This window comes from Oncorhynchus masou, chromosome 15, assembly GCF_036934945.1.
Source record: "Oncorhynchus masou masou isolate Uvic2021 chromosome 15, UVic_Omas_1.1, whole genome shotgun sequence".
In the NCBI taxonomy this organism is placed as follows: Eukaryota; Metazoa; Chordata; class Actinopteri; order Salmoniformes; family Salmonidae; genus Oncorhynchus; species Oncorhynchus masou.
In genome coordinates this window covers 71,162,640-71,188,545 of record NC_088226.1, presented here as the reverse complement: position 1 = coordinate 71,188,545, position 25,906 = coordinate 71,162,640, and the positions used below count along the sequence as shown (strand labels likewise).

Sequence of the window (25,906 nt, the reverse complement as noted above, 5' to 3'; positions counted from 1 at the left end):
AAGAGCTGTCAAAGGACACCAGAAACAAAATTGTAGACCTGCACCAGGCTGGGAAGACTGAATCTGCAGGATAGGTAAGCAGCTTGGTTTGAAGAAATCATCTGTGGGAGCAATTATTAGGAAATGGAAGACATACAAGACCACTGATAATCTCCCTCGATCTGGGGCTCCACGCAAGATCTCACCCCGTGGGGTCAAAATGATCATAAGAACGGTGAGCAAAAATCCCAGAACCACACGAGGGGACCTAGTGAATGACCTGCAGAGAGCTGGGACCAAAGTAACAAAGCCTACCATCAGTAACACACTACGCCGCCGGGGACTCAAATCCTGCAGTGCCAGACGTGTCTCCCTGAAAAGCCAGTACATGTCCAGGCCCGTCTGAAGTTTGAAGTCTGAACTTTTGTTATTGACCAAATACTTATTTTCCACCATAATTTGCAAATAAATTCATTAAAAATCCTACAATGTGACTTTCAGGATTTTTTTCTCATTTTGTCTGTCATAGTTGAAGTACCTATGATGAAAATGACATAATATATGTTAATTGGACTATCTGTCAATCATAATATCTGTTTACCATAATGTATGTTAATTATAATATATGTTAAGCACAATATATGTTTATCATAATTTAGGTTAATTATGAGATATGCTAATCATAATATATGCTAATTATACTATCTGTTCATCATAATTTCTGTCAATCCTAATGATCCTGACTAAATACCATCCATTTTGAGTCCATAGACATTTTGATAAGTAGAGAAACATACAGGTCAGAGAGACTCACCTTGCTCCCAGGTTTGACTGTCTTCTTCTTCTTCAGAGGGACACTTCCTGTCCTGCTGAACTGGCTTCCTGATTGGCTGGAGAGACGGTAAGAAGATTAAATCATTGCAGTGGTACAACGGAACCAGTGGAATAGTAGCTTACCAGTAGTGTAAACTCCAAGCTAAATCAGGTGCACCTAAGCAATGCATAATATCCAGGCGTGTCCTACCTGGTGGATGAATGTATTTAACATGTAAAGGCGTGTCCTACCTGGTGGTGCCTCCGCTGACGGTACTCTTCATGCTGTCCAGACGGCGGAGTTTGGCCAGCTTCCTGCTCCAACGCTCCAGTTCATCTATACGAGTCTCCAGGTTGTCAGTCAGTTTACACAGCTCTTTCACTGCTCCTACGTTCTCCATGAAGATACGGTCCTAGAGAGAGAGAGAGAGAGAGAGAGACAGAGAGAGAGACAGAGAGAGAAGAAAGAGGAGGAGAGAAAGGTAGAGTGAGGAAAAGAGAGAAGAGAGAGGAGGAGAGAAAGGTAGAGGGAGAGAGAGGAGAGAGAGTTAGAGAGAGAGAGAAAGGGAGAGGGAGAGGGAGAGAGAGAGAGGAGAGACAGAGAGAGAGAGAGAGAGAGAGAGAGAGGAGAGAGAGAGAGGTAGAGAGAGACAGAAGTTGGCGTTTGTGTGTGTTGTCATATTCTGAAATCTTTTCCAAAGTTGTCGGGTTCTTCAGAAATCTTGGTTGGAGGATTTCCCGTTTCCCTCCCCAGTTAATCCCTCCCCAGTTATCCCCTCCCCAGTTAATCCCTCCCCAGTTAATCCCTCCCCAGTTAATCCCTCCCCAGTTAATCCCTCCCCAGTTAATCCCTCCCCAGTTAATCCCTCCCCAGTTAATCCTCCCCAGTTAATCCCTCCCCAGTTAATCTCTCCCCAGTTAATCCCTCCCCAGTTAATCCCTCCCCAGTTAATCCCTCCCCAGTTAATCCCTCCCCAGTTAATCTCTCCCCAGTTAATCTCTCCCCAGTTAATCTCTCCCCAGTTAATCTCTCCCCAGTTAATCTCTCCCCAGTTAATCCCTCCCCAGTTAATCTCTCCCCAGTTAATCCCTCCCCAGTTAATCCCTCCCCAGTTAATCCCTCCCCAGTTATCCCCTCCCCAGTTAATCCCTCCCCAGTTAATCCCTCCCCAGTTAATCCCTCCCCAGTTAATCTCTCCCCAGTTAATCCCTCCCCAGTTATCCTCTCCCCAGTTAATCCCTCCCCAGTTAATCCCTCCCCAGTTAATCTCTCCCCAGTTATTCCCTCCCCAGTTAATCTCTCCCCAGTTATCCCTCCCCAGTTAATCCCTCCCCAGTTAATCCCTCCCCAGTTAATCCCTCCCCAGTTAATCCCTCCCCAGTTAATCCCTCCCCAGTTAATCCCTCCCCAGTTAATCCCTCCCCAGTTAATCCCTCCCCAGTTAATCCCCCCCAGTTAACCCCTCCCCAGTTAATCCCTCCCCAGTTAATCCCTCCCAGTTAATCCCTCCCCAGTTAATCCCTCCCCAGTTAATCCCTCCCCAGTTATCCCCTCCCCAGTTAATCCCTCCCCAGTTAATCCCTCCCCAGTTAATCCCTCCCCAGTTAATCTCTCCCCAGTTATTCCCTCCTCAATTAATCCCTCCCCAGTTAATCCCTCCCCAGTTAATCCCTCCCCAGTTAATCCCTCCCCAGTTAATCCCTCCCCAGTTAATCCCTCCCCAGTTAATCCCTCCCCAGTTAATCCCTCCCCAGTTATCCCTCCCCAGTTAATCCCTCCCCAGTTAATCTCTCCCCAGTTAATCTCTCCCCAGTTAATCCCTCCCCAGTTAATTCCTCCCCAGTTAATCTCTCCCCAGTTAATCCCTCCCCAGTTAATCCCTCCCCAGTTACTCCCCAGTTAATCTCTCCCAGTTAATCCCTCCCCAGTTAATCCCTCCCCAGTTAATCTCTCCCCAGTTATTCCCTCCCCAGTTAATCCCTCCCCAGTTAATCCCTCCCCAGTTATCCCCTCCCCAGTTAATCCCTCCCCAGTTAATCTCTCCCCAGTTAATCTCTCCCCAGTTAATCCCTCCCCAGTTAATCCCTCCCCTCCCCAGTTAATCCCTCCCCAGTTAATCTCTCCCCAGTTATTCTCTCCCCAGTTAATCCCTCCCCAGTTAATCCCTCCCCAGTTATCCCCTCCCCAGTTAATCCCTCCCCAGTTAATCCCTCCCCAGTTATCCCCTCCCCAGTTAATCCCTCCCCAGTTAATCCCTCCCCAGTTAATCCCTCCCCAGTTAATCCCTCCCCAGTTAATCCCTCCCCAGTTATTCCCTCCCAGTTAATCCCTCCCCAGTTATCCCTCCCCAGTTAATCCCTCCCCAGTTAATCCCTCCCCAGTTAATCCCTCCCCAGTTAATCCCTCCCCAGTTAATCCCTCCCCAGTTATCCCCTCCCCAGTTAATCCCTCCCCAGTTAATCTCTCCCAGTTAATCCCTCCCCAGTTAATCCCTCCCCAGTTAATCCCTCCCCAGTTAATCTCTCCCCAGTTAATCCCTCCCCAGTTAATCCCTCCCCAGTTACTCCCCAGTTAATCCCTCCCCAGTTAATCCCTCCCCAGTTAATCCCTCCCCAGTTATTCCCTCCCCAGTTAATCCCTCCCCAGTTAATCCCTCCCCAGTTAATCCCTCCCCAGTTAATCCCTCCCCAGTTAATCCCTCCCCAGTTACTCCCCAGTTAATCCCTCCCCAGTTAATCCCTCCCCAGTTATCCCTCCCCAGTTAATCCCTCCCCAGTTAATCCCTCCCCAGTTAATCTCTCCCCAGTTAATCCCTCCCCAGTTAATCCTCCCCAGTTAATCCCTCCCCAGTTAATCCCTCCCCAGTTATTCCCTCCCCAGTTAATCCCTCCCCAGTTAATCCCTCCCCAGTTAATCCCTCCCCAGTTAATCCCTCCCCAGTTAATCCCTCCCCAGTTATTCCCTCCCCAGTTAATCCCTCCCCAGTTAATCCCTCCCCAGTTAACCCCTCCCCAGTTAATCCCTCCCCAGTTGATCCCTCCCCAGTTGATCCCTCCCCAGTTAATCCCTCCCCAGTTAATCCCTCCCCAGTTAATCTCTCCCCAGTTATTCCCTCCCCAGTTAATCCCTCCCCAGTTAATCCCTCCCCAGTTAATCCCTCCCCAGTTATCCCCTCCCCAGTTAATCCCTCCCCAGTTAATCCCTCCCCAGTTAATCCCTCCCCAGTTAATCCCTCCCCAGTTATTCCCTCCCCAGTTAATCCCTCCCCAGTTAATCCCTCCCCAGTTAATCCCTCCCCAGTTATCCCCTCCCAGTTATCCCCTCCCCAGTTAATCCCTCCCCAGTTAGGGATCCCTCCCCAGTTAATCCCTCCCCAGTTCACAATCCCAGGATCCCCCCAGTTATCCCTCCCCAGTTAATCCCTCCCCAGTTAATCCCTCCCTATCAATCCCTCCCCAGTTAATCCCTCCCCAGTTATCCCTCCCCAGTTAATCCCTCCCCAGTTAATCCCTCCCCAGTTATCCCCTCCCCAGTTAATCCCTCCCCAGTTAATCCCTCCCCAGTTGATACAAACCTCCCCAGTTAATCCCTCCCCAGTTAATCCCTCCCCAATAATAATCCCTTCCCCAGTTATCCCTATCCCCAGTTAATACTCCCCAGTTACTTAAACTCCCCAGTTAATCCCTCCCCAGTTAATCCCTCCCCAGTTATCCCTAAGCCCCAGTTAATCCCTCCCAGTTAATACAGTTAATCCCTCCCCAGTTAATCCCTCCCCAGTTATTCCCTCCCCAGTTATTTCCTCCTGTTTCCAGGAATTCTCCATACAAACACTTGGATTTTTAAAATAACTTTGTAACCCTACTAAATACATACGGTTTTCTTGGTTGCTCGATAATACAAACCTTACTCACCTTGTTAAACACCAGTAGTTTAGGGATGGTCTCTCCGTTAGAGAAAATCACATCTTCCGCCCTCCTTCACAGCTTCAGGCTAGATCTACAACACCTTACTGAGCTATCACTCCTGGATAATACAACACCTTACAGTAAAACTCCTGGATAATACAACACCTTACTGTAAACTCCTATCACTCCTAGGATAATACAACACCTTACTGTAAACTCCTATCACTCCTAGGATAATACAACACCTTACTGTAAACTCCTATCACTCCTGGATAATACAACACCTTACTGTAAACTCCTATCACTCCTAGAAAATACAGCACCTTACTGTAAACTCCTATCACTCCTAGATAATATCACACCTAGATAATACAACACCTTACTGTAAACTCCTATCACTCCTAGATAATATCACACCTAGATAATACAACACCTTACTGTAAACTCCTATCACTACTCGATAATACAACACCTTACTGTAAACTCCTATCACTCCTAGAAAATACAGCACCTTACTGTAAACTCCTATCACTCCTAGATAATATCACACCTAGATAATACAACACCTTACTGTAAACTCCTATCACTCCTGGATAATGCAATGTACGGGAGGATATGAAATACAAAAATAACTCACCGATGCAAATGTTATTAAGATGGGAATGCAATACTTTTCTAGTGCTACTGATTTCTGTTAATTCATTGTCTATAATAATGTAATGACAGTATGAGTTACCAGTCTCTGGGCTGGAGTCGATGCCCATGCTGGAAGCAAACTCAGGCTTGTACTGATAATGAACCAGCCTCATCTGACTGATCCGCTTCAGGTTGCCTGTAGTGTCCACCTATACACACACACACACACGCACGCACGCACGCACACACACGCACACACACACGCACACACACACACACACACACACACACACACACACACACACACACACACACACACACACACACACACACACACACACACACACACACACACACACACACACACACACTTGGATATGACTATGCAGCTAGATTACAGACAGGAACATATGGCTCATGGACGATGAACAGAGAAAACACAATATAAAATGTTGTGAATTATTGTAACACAAATATTTGTTTAAATGTAAAAAAAATTGTCAGGGAATTTTTTTATTAAGATTTTGATAAGCATTTTTCATCACTAATCACTACACTAACATGCATACAGACAGTCAGAGAACACACCACACACAAAGAGCAGTCTTATATATCTATACCCCCCCCCTCACCTCGTGGACATTCTCTTTAGCCCGTATATCGGAAGGGTGCACCAGTGACCCCATGACCTTCAGGTTACCGTGGATGACCATGGCCTCGTCTGGCCGGTCGGTGTTGATCCCGACCCGGCCGTGGTGGTACACTGAGTCAGGTAGCTGGCCGCGCTGCCACAGCACCTCACTGTCACTCTCAAACTGACCCGGGTTGGACGCCTGGAAACCCAGAGAAGGAAAGGGACACAGAGATATTTAGAGTTGACGGGAGCTGTAAAAAAAAAATATTCTTTGATTTACATTCGTAATATAAAGAGGTCTTTCATTCCTCTTTTGTTTGCAGTGCTATTAATATCCCTATACACTGAGTAGCTTCCGACATTTATTTGTTGTTGTTGATCTGCATGGAATGTTTAACAGCCTCAAAAAACATATTGACAGAAGAAGGAATCTAGACCGTAACACATGATGTCAGATAGATATTAAGGGTTTGGCCCAATTTCATATACATTTAGGATGTAAGTCAATTCAACATTTTTGAATTGCAAATTTTTGTTTATGTCCTGTGAGGTAAATATTGAGATAGATCAGAAGAGGACAGATCAGAGGATGGATCAGATAGACACGGCCAGACTGACAGAGGTTATTGAGATCAGAGGAGGACGGTCAGACAGACACGGCCAGACTGACAGAGGTTATTGAGATCAGAGGAGGACGGTCAGACAGACACGGCCAGACTGACAGAGGTTATTGAGATCAGAGGAGGACGGTCAGACAGACACGGCCAGACTGACAGAGGTTATTGAGATAGATCAGAGGAGGACGGTCAGACAGACACGGCCAGACTGACAGAGGTTATTGAGATAGATCAGAGGAGGACGGTCAGATAGACACGGCCAGACTGACAGAGGTTATTGAGATCAGAGGAGGACGGTCAGACAGACACGGCCAGACTGATAAAGGTTATTCAGATAGATCAGAAGAGGACGGTCAGACAGACACGGCCAGACTGACAGAGGTTACCCTGACGATGATCCTCTCGGACACCTGCGCGGCCACCGTGAAGCTCTGACTGTGGGCCTGGACCTGCAACGCTACCACCAGCATGAAATACCTACAGTATGGAGGTAAACAGGTGAATCACCTACAGTATGGAGGTAAACAGGTGAATCACCTACAGTATGGAGGTAAACTGGTGAATCACCTACAGTATGGAGGTAAACTGGTGAATCACCTACAGTATGGAGGTAAACTGGTGAATCACCTACAGTATGGAGGTAAACAGGTGTGTGTGTGTGTCCGCGCGTGTGTGTGTGTGTGTGTGTGTGTGTGTGTGTGTGTGCGTGCGTGCGTGCGTGTGTGTGTGTGTGTGTGTGTGTGTGTGTGTGTGTGTGTTAGTACAGTACCTCAAGTCAGGGTTGGTGTGTGTGTGTGTGTGTGTGTGTGTGTGTGTGTGTGTGTGTGTGTGTGTGTGTGTGTGTGTGTGTGTTAGTACAGTACCTCTGGTCAGGGTTGGGGTGTGTGTGTGTGTGTGTTAGTACAGAACCTCTAGTCAGGGTTGTGTGTGTGTGTGTGTGTGTGTGTGTTAGTACAGTACCTCTAGTCAGGGTTGGGTGTGTGTGTCTTTGTGTGTGTGTGTGTGTGTTAGTACAGTACCTCTGGTCAGGGTTGGGTTTGCCTTTCTTCCTCATGTTATTGGCTGTGGTCTCGCTGAAGTGTAGGCGTCCCACTGTTACCTTGGTAACCTGCTCCGGGGGCAGTGTGACCCTGCAAACACAAAAACACACATGTATTATCAGTAGCATGTCACATTTCTTTCTGTTTTGACACTGTGACGCAGCAGTAAAGACTGTAATGTAAATTGTAAAGTAAAGCAAAAGTTCTTTCCTGCCTGCAAAAGGTAACCAGAAGACCCAGACTCACAGTTCTGGTTTGAAGGGTCTCTACTCACAGTACTGGTTTGAAGGGTCTCTACTCACAGTACTGGTTTGAAGGGTCTCTACTCACAGTACTGGTTTGAAGGGTCTCTACTCACAGTACTGGTTTGAAGGGTCTCTACTCACAGTACTGGTTTGAAGGGTCTCTACTCACAGTACTGGTATGAAGGGTCTCTACTCACTACTCACAGTTCTGGTTTGAAGGGTCTCTACTCACAGTCCTGGTTTGAAGGGTCTCTACTCACAGTCCTGGTTTGAAGGGTCTCTACTCACTACTCACAGTTCTGGTTTGAAGGGTCTCTACTCACAGTACTGGTTTGAAGGGTCTCTACTCACAGTACTGGTTTGAAGGGTCTTTACTCACAGTCCTGGATTGAAGGGTCTCTTTACTCACAGTCCTGGTATGAAGGGTCTCTACTCACCAGTCCTGGTTTGAAGGGTCTCTACTCACAGTACTGGTTTGAAGGGTCTCTACTCACAGTGCTGGTTTGAAGGGTCTCTACTCACAGTCCTGGTTTGAAGGGTCTCTACTCACAGTCCTGGTTTGAAGGGTCTCTACTCACAGTACTGGTTTGAAGGGTCTCTACTCACAGTCCTGGTTTGAAGGGTCTCTACTCACAGTACTGGTTTGAAGGGTCTCTACTCACAGTACTGGTATGAAGGGTCTCTACTCACAGTGCTGGTTTGAAGGGTCTCTACTCACAGTACTGGTTTGAAGGGTCTCTACTCACAGTACTGGTATGAAGGGTCTCTACTCACAGTACTGGTTTGAAGGGTCTCTACTCACAGTCCTGGTTTGAAGGGTCTCTACTCACAGTTCTGGTATGAAGGGTCTCTACTCACAGTACTGGTTTGAAGGGTCTCTACTCACAGTCCTGGTTTGAAGGGTCTCTACTCACAGTCCTGGTATGAAGGGTCTCTACTCACAGTTCTGGTATGAAGGGTCTCTACTCACAGTACTGGTTTGAAGGGTCTCTACTCACAGTCCTGGTATGAAGGGTCTCTACTCACAGTACTGGTATGAAGGGTCTCTACTCACAGTACTGGTTTGAAGGGTCTCTACTCACAGTCCTGGTTTGAAGGGTCTCTACTCACAGTACTGGTATGAAGGGTCTCTACTCACAGTCCTGGTATGAAGGGTCTCTTTACTCACAGTACTGGTTTGAAGGGTCTCTACTCACAGTCCTGGTTTGAAGGGTCTCTACTCACACTACTGGTATGAAGGGTCTCTACTCACAGTCCTGGTTTGAAGGGTCTCTACTCACAGTCCTGGTATGAAGGGTCTCTTTACTCACAGTACTGGTTTGAAGGGTCTCTACTCACAGTCCTGGTTTGAAGGGTCTCTACTCACACTACTGGTATGAAGGGTCTCTACTCACAGTCCTGGTTTGAAGGGTCTCTACTCACAGTACTGGTATGATGGGTCTCTACTCACAGTACTGGTTTGAAGGGTCTCTACTCACAGTCCTGGTTTGAAGGGTCTCTACTCACAGTACTGGTATGAAGGGTCTCTACTCACAGTCCTGGTTTGAAGGGTCTCTACTCACAGTCCAAGTATGAAGGGTCTCTTTACTCACAGTACTGGTTTGAAGGGTCTCTACTCACAGTACTGCTTTGAAGGGTCTCTACTCACAGTACTGGTTTGAAGGGTCTCTACTCACAGTACTGGTTTGAAGGGTCTCTAATCACAGTCCTGGTTTGAAGGGTCTCTACTCACAGTACTGGTATGAAGGGTCTCTACTCACAGTCCTGGTTTGAAGGGTCTCTACTCACAGTACTGGTATGAAGGGTCTCTACTCACAGTCCTGGTATGAAGGGTCTCTACTCACAGTCCTGGTTTGAAGGGTCTCTACTCACAGTCCTGGTTTGAAGGGTCTCTACTCACAGTACTGGTATGAAGGGTCTCTACTCACAGTACTGCTTTGAAGGGTCTCTACTCACAGTACTGCTTTGAAGGGTCTCTACTCACAGTACTGGTTTGAAGGGTCTCTTCTCACAGTACTGGTTTGAAGGGTCTCTACTCACAGTCCTGGTATGAAGGGTCTCTTTACTCACAGTACTGGTTTGAAGGGTCTCTACTCACAGTACTGCTTTGAAGGGTCTCTACTCACAGTACTGGTTTGAAGGGTCTCTACTCACAGTACTGGTTTGAAGGGTCTCTACTCACAGTACTGGTTTGAAGGGTCTCTAATCACAGTCCTGGTTTGAAGGGTCTCTACTCACAGTCCTGGTATGAAGGGTCTCTTTACTCAACGTACTGGTTTGAAGGGTCTCTACTCACAGTCCTGGTATGAAGGGTCTCTTTACTCACAGTCCTGGTTTGAAGGGTCTCTACTCACAGTCCTGGTATGAAGGGTCTCTTTACTCACAGTACTGGTTTGAAGGGTCTCTACTCACAGTCCTGGTTTGAAGGGTCTCTACTCACACTACTGGTATGAAGGGTCTCTACTCACAGTCCTGGTTTGAAGGGTCTCTACTCACAGTACTGGTATGATGGGTCTCTACTCACAGTACTGGTTTGAAGGGTCTCTACTCACAGTCCTGGTTTGAAGGGTCTCTACTCACAGTACTGGTATGACGGGTCTCTACTCACAGTCCTGGTTTGAAGGGTCTCTACTCACAGTCCAAGTATGAAGGGTCTCTTTACTCACAGTACTGGTTTGAAGGGTCTCTACTCACAGTACTGCTTTGAAGAGTCTCTACTCACAGTACTGGTTTGAAGGGTCTCTACTCACAGTACTGGTTTGAAGGGTCTCTAATCACAGTCCTGGTTTGAAGGGTCTCTACTCACAGTACTGGTATGAAGGGTCTCTACTCACAGTCCTGGTTTGAAGGGTCTCTACTCACAGTACTGGTATGAAGGGTCTCTACTCACAGTCCTGGTATGAAGGGTCTCTACTCACAGTCCTGGTTTGAAGGGTCTCTACTCACAGTCCTGGTTTGAAGGGTCTCTACTCACAGTACTGGTATGAAGGGTCTCTACTCACAGTACTGCTTTGAAGGGTCTCTACTCACAGTACTGCTTTGAAGGGTTCTACTCACAGTACTGGTTTGAAGGGTCTCTTCTCACAGTACTGGTTTGAAGGGTCTTCTACTCACAGTCCTGGTATGAAGGGTCTCTTTACTCACAGTACTGGTTTGAAGGGTCTCTACTCACAGTACTGCTTTGAAGGGTCTCTACTCACAGTACTGCTTTGAAGGGTCTCTACTCACAGTACTGGTTTGAAGGGTCTCTACTCACAGTACTGGTTTGAAGGGTCTCTAATCACAGTCCTGGTTTGAAGGGTCTCTACTCACAGTCCTGGTATGAAGGGTTCTTTACTCAACGTACTGGTTTGAAGGGTCTCTACTCACAGTACTGGTATGAAGGGTCTCCTACTCACAGTACTGGTATGAAGGGTCTCTTTACTCACAGTACTGGTATGAAGGAAGTCTCTACTCACAGTACTGCTTTGAAGGGTCATACTCACAGTACTGCTTTGAAGTGTCTCTACTCACAGTACTGCTTTGAAGGGTCTCTACTCACATTACTGGTTTGAAAAACTCTAGGAACAGTCCTGGTTTGAAGGGTCTCTACTCACAGTACTGGTATGAAGGGTCTCTACTCACAGTACTGGTATGAAGTCTCTTTACTCACAGTACTGGTATGAAGGGTCTCTACTCACAGTACTGTTTTGAATGGTCTCTCTACTCACAGTACTGGTTTGAAGGTTCTCTACTCACAGTACTGGTATGATGGGTCTCTACTCACAGTACTGGTTTGAAGGGTCTCTTGCTGCGGTCTGACTGGGACTGCTCCACGTTAATGGACTGGTTCATTGCTTCCAGCTGGAAAACAGACAAGAGACAGGAAGGAGACAGACAGCGGCAGGAAGGAGACAGACAGTAGACAGGAAAGAGACAGACAGGAGATAGGATTATGAGCCAGACAGGAACAGGTGATGAACCCCCTGTTCAACTGATTATCTAACTGAGTATCTTCCACTTTACATGTTAGTCATTTAGCAGACCCTGGCCCTTTATCCAGAGACTTACAGTTAATGGATTCATCTTAAAGATAGCCACAATTTGGGTCAATTCCATTTTGAAATTCTTGTATTGACTGAATTGCCCAAATGTTATTGACCCCAAACCTGACCCTGGCCACTCTCCACAGCTCCCTCACCTTAACCCCTGGTTGAGTTTGAGATAAAAGCAGTCTATGGGCTGCAGGCCCTCACTGGTCTTGATGTACTTGGGATCTCCCAGCATGCCGCAGTACACAGTGACCTGGAAGTGGTTCTTTTTCTGACACACGAAGGCATGGTCCTGCGACCCTGGGAGAAGTTGAAGCCCTTGTCAGCATCTACCCGGTAGGTGGGCATAGGCCTGGAGAGAAAGAGGTGGATGGAGAGGGAGTCAAAGACCAAACTGGTCCTCCAGTAGGTTCCAATAGGTCACATACACTGAGTGTACAAAACAATAGGAACACATTTCAATGACATAGACCAGTGTTTCCCAACCTTGGTCTTCCAGTACCCCCAACAGCCCAACCCTGGTCCTCCAGTCCTCTGGTACCCCCAACAGCCCAACCCTGGTCCTCCAGTCCTCCAGTATCCCCAACAGCCCTGGTCCTCCAGTTCCCCCCCCAGCCCAACCCTGGTCCTCCAGTATCCCCCCAACAGACCAACCCTGGTCCTCCAGTCCTCCAGTACCCCCAACAGCTCAACCCTGGTCCTCCAGTCCTCCAGAACCCCCAACAGCTCAACCCTGGTCCTCCAGTCCTCCAGAACCCCCAACAGCTCAACCCTGGTCCTCCAGTCCTCCAGTACCCCCAACAGCCCAACCCTGGTCCTCCAGTTCCCCCCAACAGCCCAACCCTGGCCCTCCAGTCCAGTACCCCCAACAGCCCAACCCTGGTCCTCCAGTCCTCCACCCCCAACAGCCCAACCCTGGCCCTCCAGTCCTCCAGTACCCCCCAACAGCCCAACCCTGGTCCTCCAGTCCTCCAGTACCCCCCAACAGCCCAACCCTGCTCCTCCAGTCCTCCAGTACCCCCCCCAACAGCCCAACCCTGGCCCTCCAGTCCTCCAGTACCCCCAACAGCCCAACCCTGGTCCTCCAGTCCTCCAGTACCCCCAACAGCCCAACCCTGGTCCTCCAGTCCTCCAGTACCCCCAACAGCCCAACCCTGGTCCTCCAGTACACCCCATCAGCCCAACCCTGGTCCTCCAGTTCCCCCAACAGCCCAACCCTGGCCCTCCAGTCCTCCAGTACCCCCAACAGCCCAACCCTGGTCCTCCAGTCACTCCAGTTCCCCCCAACAGCCCAATCCCTGGCCCTCCAGTCCCTCCAGTACCCCCAACAGCCCAACCCTGGTCCTCCAGTCCTTGAGTACCCCCAACAGCCCAACCCTGCTCCTCCAGTCCTCCAGTAGTGCCCCCCAACAGCCCAACCCTGGTCCTCCAGTACCCCCAACAGCCCAACCCTGGCCCTCCAGTCCTCCAGTACCCCCAACAGCCCAACCCTGGTCCTCCAGTACCCCCAACAGCCCAACCCTGGTTCTCCAGTCGAACTCCAGTACCCCCCAACAGCCCAAGCCCCTGGTCCTCCAGTCCTCCAGTACCCCCCAACAGCCCAACCCTGGTCCTCCAGTACCCCCAACAGCCCAACCCTGGTCCTCCAGTACCCCCAACAGCCCAACCCTGGTCCTCCAGTCCTCCAGTACCCCCAACAGCCCAGCCCTGGTCCTCCAGTACCCCCAACAGCCCAGCCCTGGTCCTCCAGTACCCCCAACAGCCCAACCCTGGTCCTCCAGTACCCCCAACAGCCCAGCCCTGGTCCTCCAGTCCTCCAGTACCCCCATCAGCCCAGCCCTGGTCCTCCATGTGGAAGACCCCCACAGCCCAGCCCTGGTCCTCCAGTACCCCCAACAGCCCAGCCCTGGTCCTCCAGTATCCCCCAACAGCCCAACCCTGGTCCTCCAGTACTACCCGCCCAAAGCCCAGCCCTGGTCCTCCAGTTCCCCCCCAACAGACCAACCCTGGTCCTCCAGTCCTCCACCCCCCACCCCTCCCCCAACAGACCAACCCTGGTCCTCCAGTACCCCCCAACAGACCAACCCTGGTCCTCCAGTACCCCCAACAGCCCAACACTGGTCCTCCAGTACCCCCAACAGCCCAGCCCTGGTCCTCCAGTACCCCCCAACAGCCCAACCCTGGTCTTCCAGTCCTCCAGTCTCCCCCCCTCGCCCAGCCCTGGTCCTCCAGTACCCCCCAACAGACCAACCCTGGTCCTCCAGTCCTCCAGTTCCCCCAACAGACCAACCCTGGTCCTCCAGTATCCCCCAACAGACCAACCCTGGTCCTCCAGTCCTCCAGTACCCCCAACAGCCCAACCCTTGTCCTCCAGTACCCCCAACAGCCCAACCCTGGTCCTCCAGTCCTCCAGTTCCCCCCAACAGACCAACCCTGGTCCTCCAGTATCCCCCAACAGACCAACCCTGGTCCTCCAGTCCTCCAGTACCCCCCAACAGCCCAACCCTGGTCCTCCAGTGGTTCCCCCAACAGACCAACGATGGTCCTCCAGTACCCCCAACAGCCCAACCCTGGTCCTCCAGTACCCCCCAACAGCCCAACCCTGGTCCTCCAGTACTCCCCCAACAGCCCAACCCTGGTCCTCCAGTCTCCCCCCAACTGACCAACCCTGGTCCTCCAGTGTCCCCCCAACAGCCCAACCCTGGTCCTCCAGTACCCCCCAACAGACCAACCCTGGTCCTCCAGTACCCTCTCCCAAAGCCCAGCCATGGTCCTCCAGTTCCCCCAACAGACCAACCCTGGTCCTCCAGTCCTCCAGTTCCCCCCAACAGACCAACCCTGGTCCTCCAGTACCCCCAACAGACCAACCCTGGTCCTCCAGTCCCCCAACAGCCCAACACTGGTCCTCCAGTACCCCCAACAGCCCAGCCCTGGTCCTCCAGTACCCCCAACAGCCCAACCCTGGTCTTCCAGTCCTCCAGTACACCCCCAACAGCCCAACCCTGGTCCTCCAGTACCAGAAACAACCAACCCTGGTCCTCCAGTCCAACAGTTCCCCCAACAGAAACAACACTATCCTCCAGAATCACCCCTATAACAGAACAACCTGGTCCTCCAGTCCTCCAGTACCCCCAACAGCCCAACCCATGTCCTCCAGTACCCCCAACAGCCCAACCCTGGTCCTCCAGTCCTCCAGTTCCCCCCAACAGAAACAACAATCCCTGGTCCTCCAGTATCCCCCAACAGAACCAACCCTGGTCCTCCAGTCCTCCAGTACCCCCAACAGCCCAACCCTGGTCCTCCAGTACCCCCCAACAGAAACCAACGATGGTCCTCCAGTACCCCCAACAGCCCAACCCTGGTCCTCCAGTACCCCCAACAGCCCAACCCTGGTCCTCCAGTACCCCCCAACAGCCCAACCCTGGTCCTCCAGTACCCCCAACAGAACCAACCCTGGTCCTCCAGTAGAAACAACACCAACCCTGGTCTATCCAGTACCCCCCAACAGACCATCCCCTGGTCCTCCAGTCCTCCAGTACCCCCCAAAACCCAACCCTTGTCCTCCAGAACCCCCAACAGCCCAACCCTGGTCCTCCAGTCCTCCAGTACCCCCCCAACAGCCCAACCCTGGTCCTCCAGAAACAACCCCAACAGAAACAACCATAACAGAATGGTCCCTCCAGTACCCCCAACAGCCCAACCCTGGTCCTCCAGAAACAACACCATCCCGCTATAGCAGAAACAACACCATCCTCTATAACAGAAACAACACCATCCTTATAACAGCCCTGGTCCTCCAGAAACAACACTATCCCCCCAACAGACCAACCCTATAGCAGAAAAACAACACTATCCTCTATAAGCAGAAACAACCCTATCCTCCAGTCCTCCAGTTCCCGCCAACAGACCAACCCTGGTCCTCCAGTACCCCCAACAGCCCAACCCTGGTCCTCCAGTCCTCCAGTACCCGCCAACAGACCAACCCTGGTCCTCCAGTTCCCCCCAACAGACCAACCCTGGTCCTCCAGTCCTCCAGTATCCCGCTATAACAGACCAACCCTATCCTCAGTACCCCCAACAGCCCAACCCTGGTCCTCCAGTCCTCAGTACCAGAAACAGACCACCCTGGTCCTCCAGTTCCCCCCAACAGACCAACCCTGGTCCTCCAGTATCCCCCCAACAGACCAACCCTGGTCCTCCAGTCCTCCAGAAACGCCAACAGCCCAACCCTGGTCTCCAGTACCCCCAACAGCCCAACCCTGGTCCTCCAGTCCTCCAGTACCAGAAACAACAGCCCATCCCTGGTCCTCCAGTTGAATCAGGTGTGCTTCTCCAGGGTAAACATGTGTATTTTGGGGGTACTGGAACAACACTATCAGGGTCTGGGAAACAGAAACAAGACTGACCAGGTGAATCCAGGTGAAAGCTATGATCTCGTATTGATGTCACCTGTTAAATCCACTTCAATCAGTGTAGATCAGGGGAAGAGACAGGTTGAAGAAGGATTTTAAGCCTTGAGACAACTGAGACATGGATTGTGTATGTCTGCCATTCAGAGGGTGAATGGGAAACAACACTATCCTCAACAAAAGATTGAAGTGCCTTTGAACAGTATGGTAGTAGGTGCCAGGAGCACCTGTTTGTGTCAAGAACTGCAACGCTGCAGGGTTTTTCACGAAACAGTTTCCAGTGTGTATCAGAATGTTCCACCACTATAAAGGACATCCAGCCAACTTGACACAACTGTGGGAAGCATTGGAGTCCACAACAACATCCCTGTGGAACGCTATCATTATCCAGAAACACCTTGTAGAGTTCCATGCCCCTATACGAAACTGAGGCTGTTCTTGCCTCCGTCACAAGCCATCCAATGTTATGGACAAACAAATCCCAAATAAACACCATGAACAAGAGTTGTAACAGGCTGAAGGGCTCTGGTCAATCCGACGTCTGCAGTGGCCGAACAGCATTCGTTTACTGTGATGTCAGGGCTTTCATACTTCTTGCACTTCCGCGCAGCAGAGCTGTTGTGAAGAAAGTTGTCAAGGAAGTGAGTTTGTGTTTATACAGGACCAACCCACTCCCCAACAGAAACAACACCATCCTCTATAACGTGGACCAATCATGTCAATGCGGAGCTACCTCCATACACTGCCTCTGGATCCCCAACAACCATAAATTGGCTTTAATTCCAGTGTCCCCGTTGAACACAAAATGAATGTAATCCACTTGTAAACACTAGGTGGAGACTGTGCCACTGTCATGTGGAAGACCCTCCACAGACCCCACCGTGGTTTATGAGGACAAAGCGTATTCCTAATCCTAATACTATAACATATATTTCATCCAGATAATGATGTCGTAAATGTGAGTGTATCAGCTAAGATAAGCCACCTGTTGATGACTATAACAAAATGGTACGCACTATGCACTACCCACCCAATATCCCTCAATGTCGGACTTCCCAGTTCGACATAGCAAACAACACACAAGTAGGTGATTGCACATTTATCCTCCAATCCCCCCACCCCTCCACTCCCCTCCTCTAACCCTCATTCTCCTCCCCTTGTTCTCCACCCCACTCCCTCCCCTCCCGTCTCCTCTCCTCCACCCCCTCCCTCCTCTATAACAGAAACAACACTATCCCTATAAACAGAAACCCCTCTCAGAAACTACTCCTCCATCCTTTATCCCTAAACAATACTATCCTCCTATATCTCTATAGCAGAAACAACCTCCTCTATCTCAGAAACCACTCTCTCCTATCCTCTCCTCCACCCCTCCCTCTCCTCAGAAACAACACTCTCCTCCACCCCCTCCCTCCCTCTTCTCCCCTCTCCTCTCTTCCAACCCCACCCCTCTCCTCCACCCTGTCCCCTCATTCTCTCCTCCCCTCATACTCTTGACCGAAAAACCCTGCTCTTACTCACACCCCGCATAACAGAAACTCACCTCCAAGGAATTTGTAGAACCCTACATTATTTTTTTTGGTTCCTTCTCTTTTCTCTCTAGATCATTATAACAGAAACCTCCCTCCCGGGACCCAAGTACCCATCTCTCTCAGAAACTCTCTCTCTCTCTCTCTCTCTCTCTCTCTCTCTCTCTCTCTCTCTCTCTCTCTCTCTCTCTCTCTCTTCTCTCTCTCTCTCTCTCTCTCTCTCTCAGAAACTCTCTCTCTCTCTCTCTCTCTATCTCTCTCTATCTCTCTCACCATCTCTTCTTCTCTCTCTATCCTCTATCTCAGAAACTCTCTCTATATCTTCTCTCTCTAGCAGAATCTCTCTCTTTATCTCAACACTCATCTATCTTTGTCTCCTCCTCTCTCTCTCTCTCTCTCTCATCCTCTCTCTCTCTCTCTTCTCTCTCTCTCTATAACAGAAACAACAGTCTCCTCTATCTCTCTTCTCTCTCTCTCTCTCTCTCTCTCTTCTCTCTCTCTCTTCTCAGAAACAACACTCATCTCTCTCTCAGAAACAATCTCTCTCTATATCCTCAATCTCAGAAACTACCATCTCTCTATAACAGAAACAATTCTCTATCTCTACATCTTCTCTCTCTGAAACAACACTATCCTCTCTATCCCTTCTCAGAAACAACATCTCTCCTCTATTTCTCTCTCACTCTCCTCTCTCAGAAACAACACTCTCTCTATAACAGAAACAACACTATCTCTCTCTATAACAGAAACAACACTATCCTCTATAAACAGAAACAACACCATCTCTATAACAGAAACAATACTATTCTATATCTTATAACATAAACAATACTATCCTCTATATCTCTATAGCAGAAACAACACTATCTCTCAGAAACAACACTCTCCTCTCTCTCTCTATAACAGAAACCCCTCTGTCTCTCTAACAGAAACAACACTATCTCTCTATCTACAGAAACAACACCATCCTCTCTCTCTCTAACAGAAACAACACTCCTCTATCTCTCTAGCAGAAACAACACTATCCTCTCTCTCTCTTTATCACTCTTTACATTTTCTCTATAGCAGAAACAACACTATCCTCTATGTCCTCTATGACAGAAACAACACTATCCTCTATAGCAGAAACAACACTATCCTCTATATCTTCTATAGCAGAAACCAACACCATCCTCTATAACAGAAACAACACTATCCTCTATAGCAGAAACAATACTATCCTCTATATCTTCTATAGCAGAAACAACACTATCCTCTATATCAGAAACAACACTAATCTCTATATCCTCTATAACAGAAACAACACTATCCTCTATAGCAGAAACAACACTATCCTCTATAGCAGAAACAACACTATCCTCTATGTCCTCTATAACAGAAACAACACTATCCTTATAACAGAAACAACATATCCTCTATAACAGAAACAACACTATCCTCTATAACAGAAACAACACTATCCTCTATAGCAGAAACAACACTATCCTCTATAACAGAAACAACACTATCCTCTATAACAGAAACAACACCATCCTCTATTACAGAACCAACACCATCCTCTATAACAGAAACAACACTATCCTCTATAGCAGAAACAACACTATCCTCTATAGCAGAAACAATACTATCCTCTATAACAGAAACAACACCATCCTCTATAACAGAAACAACACTATCCTCTATAGCAGAAACAACACCATCCTCTATATCAGAAACAACACCATCCTCTATAGCAGAAACAACACTATCCTCTATAACAGAAACAACACTATCCTCTATATCCTCTATATCAGAAACAACACCATCCTCTATAACAGAAACAACACCATCCTCTATAGCAGAAACAACACCATCCTCTATAACAGAAACAACACTATCCTCTATAACAGAAACAACACCATCCTCTATAACAGAAACAACACTATCCTCTATAACATAAACAACACTATCCTCTATAACAGAAACAACACCATCCTCTATAACAGAAACAACACTATCCTCTATAACAGAAACAACACTATCCTCTATAGCAGAAACAACACCATCCTCTATAACAGAAACAACACCTATCATCTATAACAGAAACAACACTATCCTCTATAACAGAAACAACACCATCCTCTATAACAGAAACAACACCATCCTCTATTACAGAAACAACACCATCCTCTATAACAGAAACAACACTATCCTCTATAACATAAACAACACTATCCTCTATAACAGAAACAACACTATCCTCTATAACAGAAACAACACTATCCTCTATAGCAGAAACAACACTATCCTCTATAACAGAAACAACACTATCCTCTATGTCCTCTATTACAGAACCAACACCATCCTCTATAACAGAAACAACACTATCCTCTATAGCAGAAACAACACTATCCTCTATAGCAGAAACAACACTATCCTCTATAGCAGAAACAACACCATCCTCTATAACAGAAACAACACTATCATCTATAACATAAACAGCACTATCCTCTATAGCAGAAACAACACCATCCTCTATACTATCCTCTATAGAAACAACACCATCCTCTATAACAGAAACAACACTATCCTCTATAACAGAAACAACACTATCCTCTATAAACAGAAACAACACCATCCTCTATAACAGAAACAATACTATCCTCTATATATCCTCTATAACAGAAACAACACCATCCTCTATAACAGAAACAACACTATCCTCAGAAACATCTTCTATAGCAGAAACAACACTATCCTCTATATCAGAAACAACACTATCCTCTATATCCTCTATATCAGAAACAACACCATCCTCTATAACAGAAACAACACTATCCTCTATAACAGAAACAACACTATCCTCTATAGTAGAAACAACACTATCTTCTATAACAGAAACAACACTATCCTCTATAACAGAAACAACACTATCCTCTATAAACAGAAACAACACCATCCTCTATAACAGAAACAATACTATCCTCTATATCCTTTATAACATAAACAATACTATCCTCTATATCTTCTATAGCAGAAACAACACTATCCTCTATATCAGAAACAACACTATCCTCTATATCCTCTATAACAGAAACAACACCATCCTCTATAGCAGAAACAACACCATCCTCTATAACAGAAACAACACCATCCTCTATAACAGAAACAACACTATCCTCTATAACAGAAACAACACCATCCTCTATAACAGAAACAACACTATCCTCTATAACAGAAACAACACTATCCTCTATAAACAGAAACAACACCATCCTCTATAACAGAAACAATACTATCCTCTATATCCTCTATAACATAAACAATACTATCCTCTATATCTTCTATAGCAGAAACCACACTATCATCTATATCAGAAACAACACTATCCTCTATATCCTCTATAACAGAAACAACACTATCCTCTATAGCAGAAACAACACCATCCTCTATAACAGAAACAACACCATCCTCTATAACAGAAACAACACCATCCTCTATAACAGAAACAACACTATCCTCTATAACAGAAACAACACCATCCTCTATAACAGAAACAACACTATCATCTATAACAGAAACAACACCATCCTCTATAACAGAAACAATACTATCCTCTATAACAGAAACAACACTATCCTCTATAACAGAAACAACACTATCATCCTCTATAACAGAAACAACACTATCTATAACAGAAACAACACTACTATATCCTCTATAACAGAAACAACACCATCCTCTATACTATCCTCTATAACAGAAACAACACTATCCTCTATATCAGAAACAACACCATCCTCTATAACAGAAACAACACCATCCTCTATAGCAGAAACAACACCATCCTCTATAACAGAAACAACACTATCCTCTATAACAGAAACAACACCATCCTCTATAACAGAAACAATACTATCCTCTATAAAAGAAACAACACTATCCTCTATAACAGAAACAACACCATCCTCTATAACAGAAACAACACTATCATCTATAACAGAAACAACACCATCCTCTATAACAGAAACAATACTATCCTCTATAACAGAAACAACACTATCCTCTATAGCAGAAACAACACTATCCTCTATAACAGAAACAACACCATCCTCTATAACAGAAACAACACTATCCTCTATAACAGAAACAACACTATCCTCTATATCCTCTATATCAGAAACAACACTATCCTCTATAACAGAAACAACACTATCCTCTATATCCTCTATATCAGAAACAACACCATCCTCTATAACAGAAACAACACCATCCTCTATAGCAGAAACAACACCATCCTCTATAACAGAAACAACACTATCCTCTATAACAGAAACAACACCATCCTCTATAACAGAAACAATACTATCCTCTATAAAAGAAACAACACTATCCTCTATAACAGAAACAACACTATCCTCTATAACATAAACAATACTATCATCTATAACAGAAACAACACTATCCTCTATATCCTCTATATCAGAAACAACACCATCCTCTATAGCAGAAACAACACCATCCTCTATAACAGAAACAACACTATCCTCTATAACAGAAACAACACCATTCTCTATAACAGAAACAACACCATCCTCTATAACAGAAACAACACTATCCTCTATAGCAGAAACAACACCATTCTCTATAACAGAAACAACACCATCCTCTATAACAGAAACAACACCATCCTCTATAACAGAAACAACACTATCCTCTATAGCAGAAACAACACCATCCTCTATAACAGAAACAACACTATCCTCTATAGCAGAAACAACACCATCCTCTATAACAGAAACAACACTATCCTCTATAGCAGAAACAACACCATCCTCTATAACAGAAACAACACTATCCTCTATAGCAGAAACAACACTATCCTCTATATCAGAAACAACACTATCCTCTATAACAGAAACAACACCATCCTCTATAACAGAAACAATACTATCCTCTATAACAGAAACAACACCATCCTCTATAGCAGAAACAATACTATCCTCTATAACAGAAACAACACCATCCTCTATAACAGAAACAACACCATCCTCTATAACAGTTCTTTCAGGTGATAGAGGGTGACAGAGAAACACTCACAGTTCTTTGCAGTTGACGTCGTACAACGGCGTCCACTTGTTCTGCTGGTGCGGCTGCCACTTTATACACTGGTAGTTGGGGTCCAGGTAGGAGTTATCAGCATCCGCCATCAAACCTGGGCCAGAAACAATGTCTACTGCGTAAGGGGGAAACACAAGATTACATTTTAATCTACACATTTTTGATGCCTTTTTTTTGTACATTTTCTCAGGTTGGATCCTCCAGCTAGTATTTCTGGAAAACCTGATAATTTTGGTAAATGGTAATGGGTATGACCAGATATAAGAATGAGGAGAGAAATAGAGAGAAGGAAAGAAAGAAAAAAGAAAGAAAGAGAGACAGAGAAGAGAGATACAGAGAGAGAGAGAGAGAGAGAGAGAGGGAGAGAGACAGAGAGAGACAGAGAGACAGAGAGATATAGACAGGGGGGAGAGAGAGAGAGGGTGAGAAAGAGAGAGAGAGAGAGAGAGAAAGAGAGAGAGAGAGACAGAGGGAGAGAGAAAGAGAGAGAGACAGAGAGAGAGAGAGACAGAGGGAGAGAGAAACAGAGAGAGAGAGTGTGAGAAAGAGAGAGAGACAGAGAGAGAGAGACAGAGGGAGAGAGAGAGAGACAGAGAGAGACAGAGAGAGAGAGAGAGAGAGAGAGAGGGAGAGAGAGGGTGAGAAAAGAGAGAGAGAGACAGAGAGAGAGAGAGACATAGATAAAGAGAGACAGAGAGAGAGACAGCGAGAGAGAGAGACAGAGAGTGACAGAGAGTGACACAGAGAGAGAGAGAGAGAGAGAGAGGGAGAGAGAGACAGAGAGAGGGTGAGAGAGAGGGAGAGAGACAGAGAGAGAGACAGACAGACAGACAGACAGACAGACAGACAGACAGAGAGGGTGAGAGTGAGAGTGAGAGTGAGAGTGAGAGTGAGAGTGTGAGAGAGAGAGAGAGACAGACAGACAGACAGACAGAGGGTGAGAGAGTGAGAGATAGAGAGAGAGAGAGACAGAGAGAGAGAGAGAGAGAAAGATACAGACAGACTGAGAGGGTGAGGGAGGGAGAGAGAGAGAGAGAAGGAGAGAGAGAGAGAGAGAGAGAGAGAGAGAGAGAGAGAGAGAGAGAGAGAGAGAGAGACAGACAAAGATATGCCTGCCTACCTGGCTCTTGTTTGATGATACCTGTGAGGATCTGAGAGTTGAGGCTGTTTGGAGAGTCAGAGGGTTTTCTCTTCTTTGTCTGGTGGACTGGTATCCCACTGTAAACACACACACACATACACACACACACACACACACACACACACACACACACACACACACACACACACACACACACACACACACACACACACACACACACACACACACACAATGAGGACACACAAAAAAATGTAGGGAAATGATCGATCCGCTATAACATATTATATGATTTGTTATCTGTCTTTCTCTCCTTCTCTAACCTCTCCTCTTCACTTCATCCCTCCCTCTGCCCTCCCTTCCTCCCTCCCTCTGCCCTCCCTTCCTCCCTCCCTCTGCCCTCCTCCCTCCCTCTACACTCCCTTCTCCCTCCCTCCTTCACTCCTGGCCTTGCTGTGTGCTGCAGTTCCTGGTGACACCCCTCTCCTTCCTTATCAAACATCTTTCTCTCCTCCCTCTTCTCTCTCTCTTACCATCCTTCCATCCCTCTCTCATCCATCTCTCCCTCCCTCTCTCCTACACCCATCTCCCACAGCTGGCCCTGCTGTGAGTGCTGCAGTAGTAAGTGATTGGCTGATTGATTGATTGATTGGTTGATCGATCACTCACTCCTGCTGTTGAAGGAGTTGATGCATCAGCTGAGTTTGTTGCAGGTCTTGTCCACTCCCACTGGAGGCGGGGCCAACAGGGTACTGTGAGATCATTGGCTCGGCCTTCAGGTACATGTCCCGGTGCATGTTGGGATAGCCGTGGCCATGTGGTGGTAGAGGTGGCGGGGTCATGTGACACATGTTCTCTGGTGTCATGGTCCTCAGCATATGAGTGTCTGGAAGACAGGGAGGAAGACAGGGAAGAAGACAGGAAGACAGGGAGGAAGGCAGGGAGGAAGGCAGGAAGACAGGAAGACAGGGAGGAAGATAGGAAGACAGGGAGGAAGACAGGAAGACAGGAAGACAGGGAGACAGGAAGACAGGGAGGAAGACAGGAAGACAGGAAGGAAGACAGGAAGACAGGCAGGAAGACAGGAAGACAGGAAGGAAGACAGGAAGACAGGGAGGAAGACAGGAAGGAAGACAGGAAGGAAGACAGGAAGACAGGAAGGAAGACAGGAAGACAGGGAGGAAGACAGGAAGGAAGACAGGAAGGAAGACAGGAAGACAGGAAGACAGGAAGACAGGAAGGAAGACAGGAAGACAGGAAGGAAGACAGGGAGGAAGACAGGGAGGAAGACAGGAAGACAGGAAGGAAGACAGGAAGACAGGCAGGAAGACAGGAAGACAGGAAGGAAGACAGGAAGACAGGGAGGAAGACAGGGAGGAAGACAGGAAGACAGGAAGGAAGACAGGAAGGAAGACAGGAAGACAGGAAGGAAGACAGGAAGACAGGGAGGAAGACAGGAAGACAGGAAGGAAGACAGGAAGACAGGCAGGAAGACAGGAAGACAGGAAGGAAGACAGGAAGACAGGGAGGAAGACAGGGAGGAAGACAGGAAGACAGGAAGGAAGACAGGGAGGAAGACAGGGGGGAAGACAGGAAGACAGGGAGGAAGACAGGAAGACAGGGAGGAAGACAGGAAGACAGGGAGGAAGACAGGGAGGAAGACAGGAAGACAGGAAGACAGGGAGGAAGACAGGAAGACAGGGAGACAGGGAGGAAGACAGGAAGACAGGGAGGAAGACAGGAAGACAGGAAGGAAGACAGGAAGACAGGGAGGAAGACAGGAAGACAGAAAGGAAGACAGGAAGGAAGACAGGAAGGAAGACAGGAAGACAGGAAGGAAGACAGGGAGGAAGACAGGAAGACATGAA

The 25,906-nt window shown here is 47.6% G+C and overlaps 1 pseudogene; it reads right to left on the bottom strand.

Moving 5' to 3' along the window:
* LOC135556925 (myelin regulatory factor-like) overlaps positions 1-25,906 on the bottom strand; it is a 133,092-nt pseudogene that overhangs the window by 19,813 nt on the left and 87,373 nt on the right.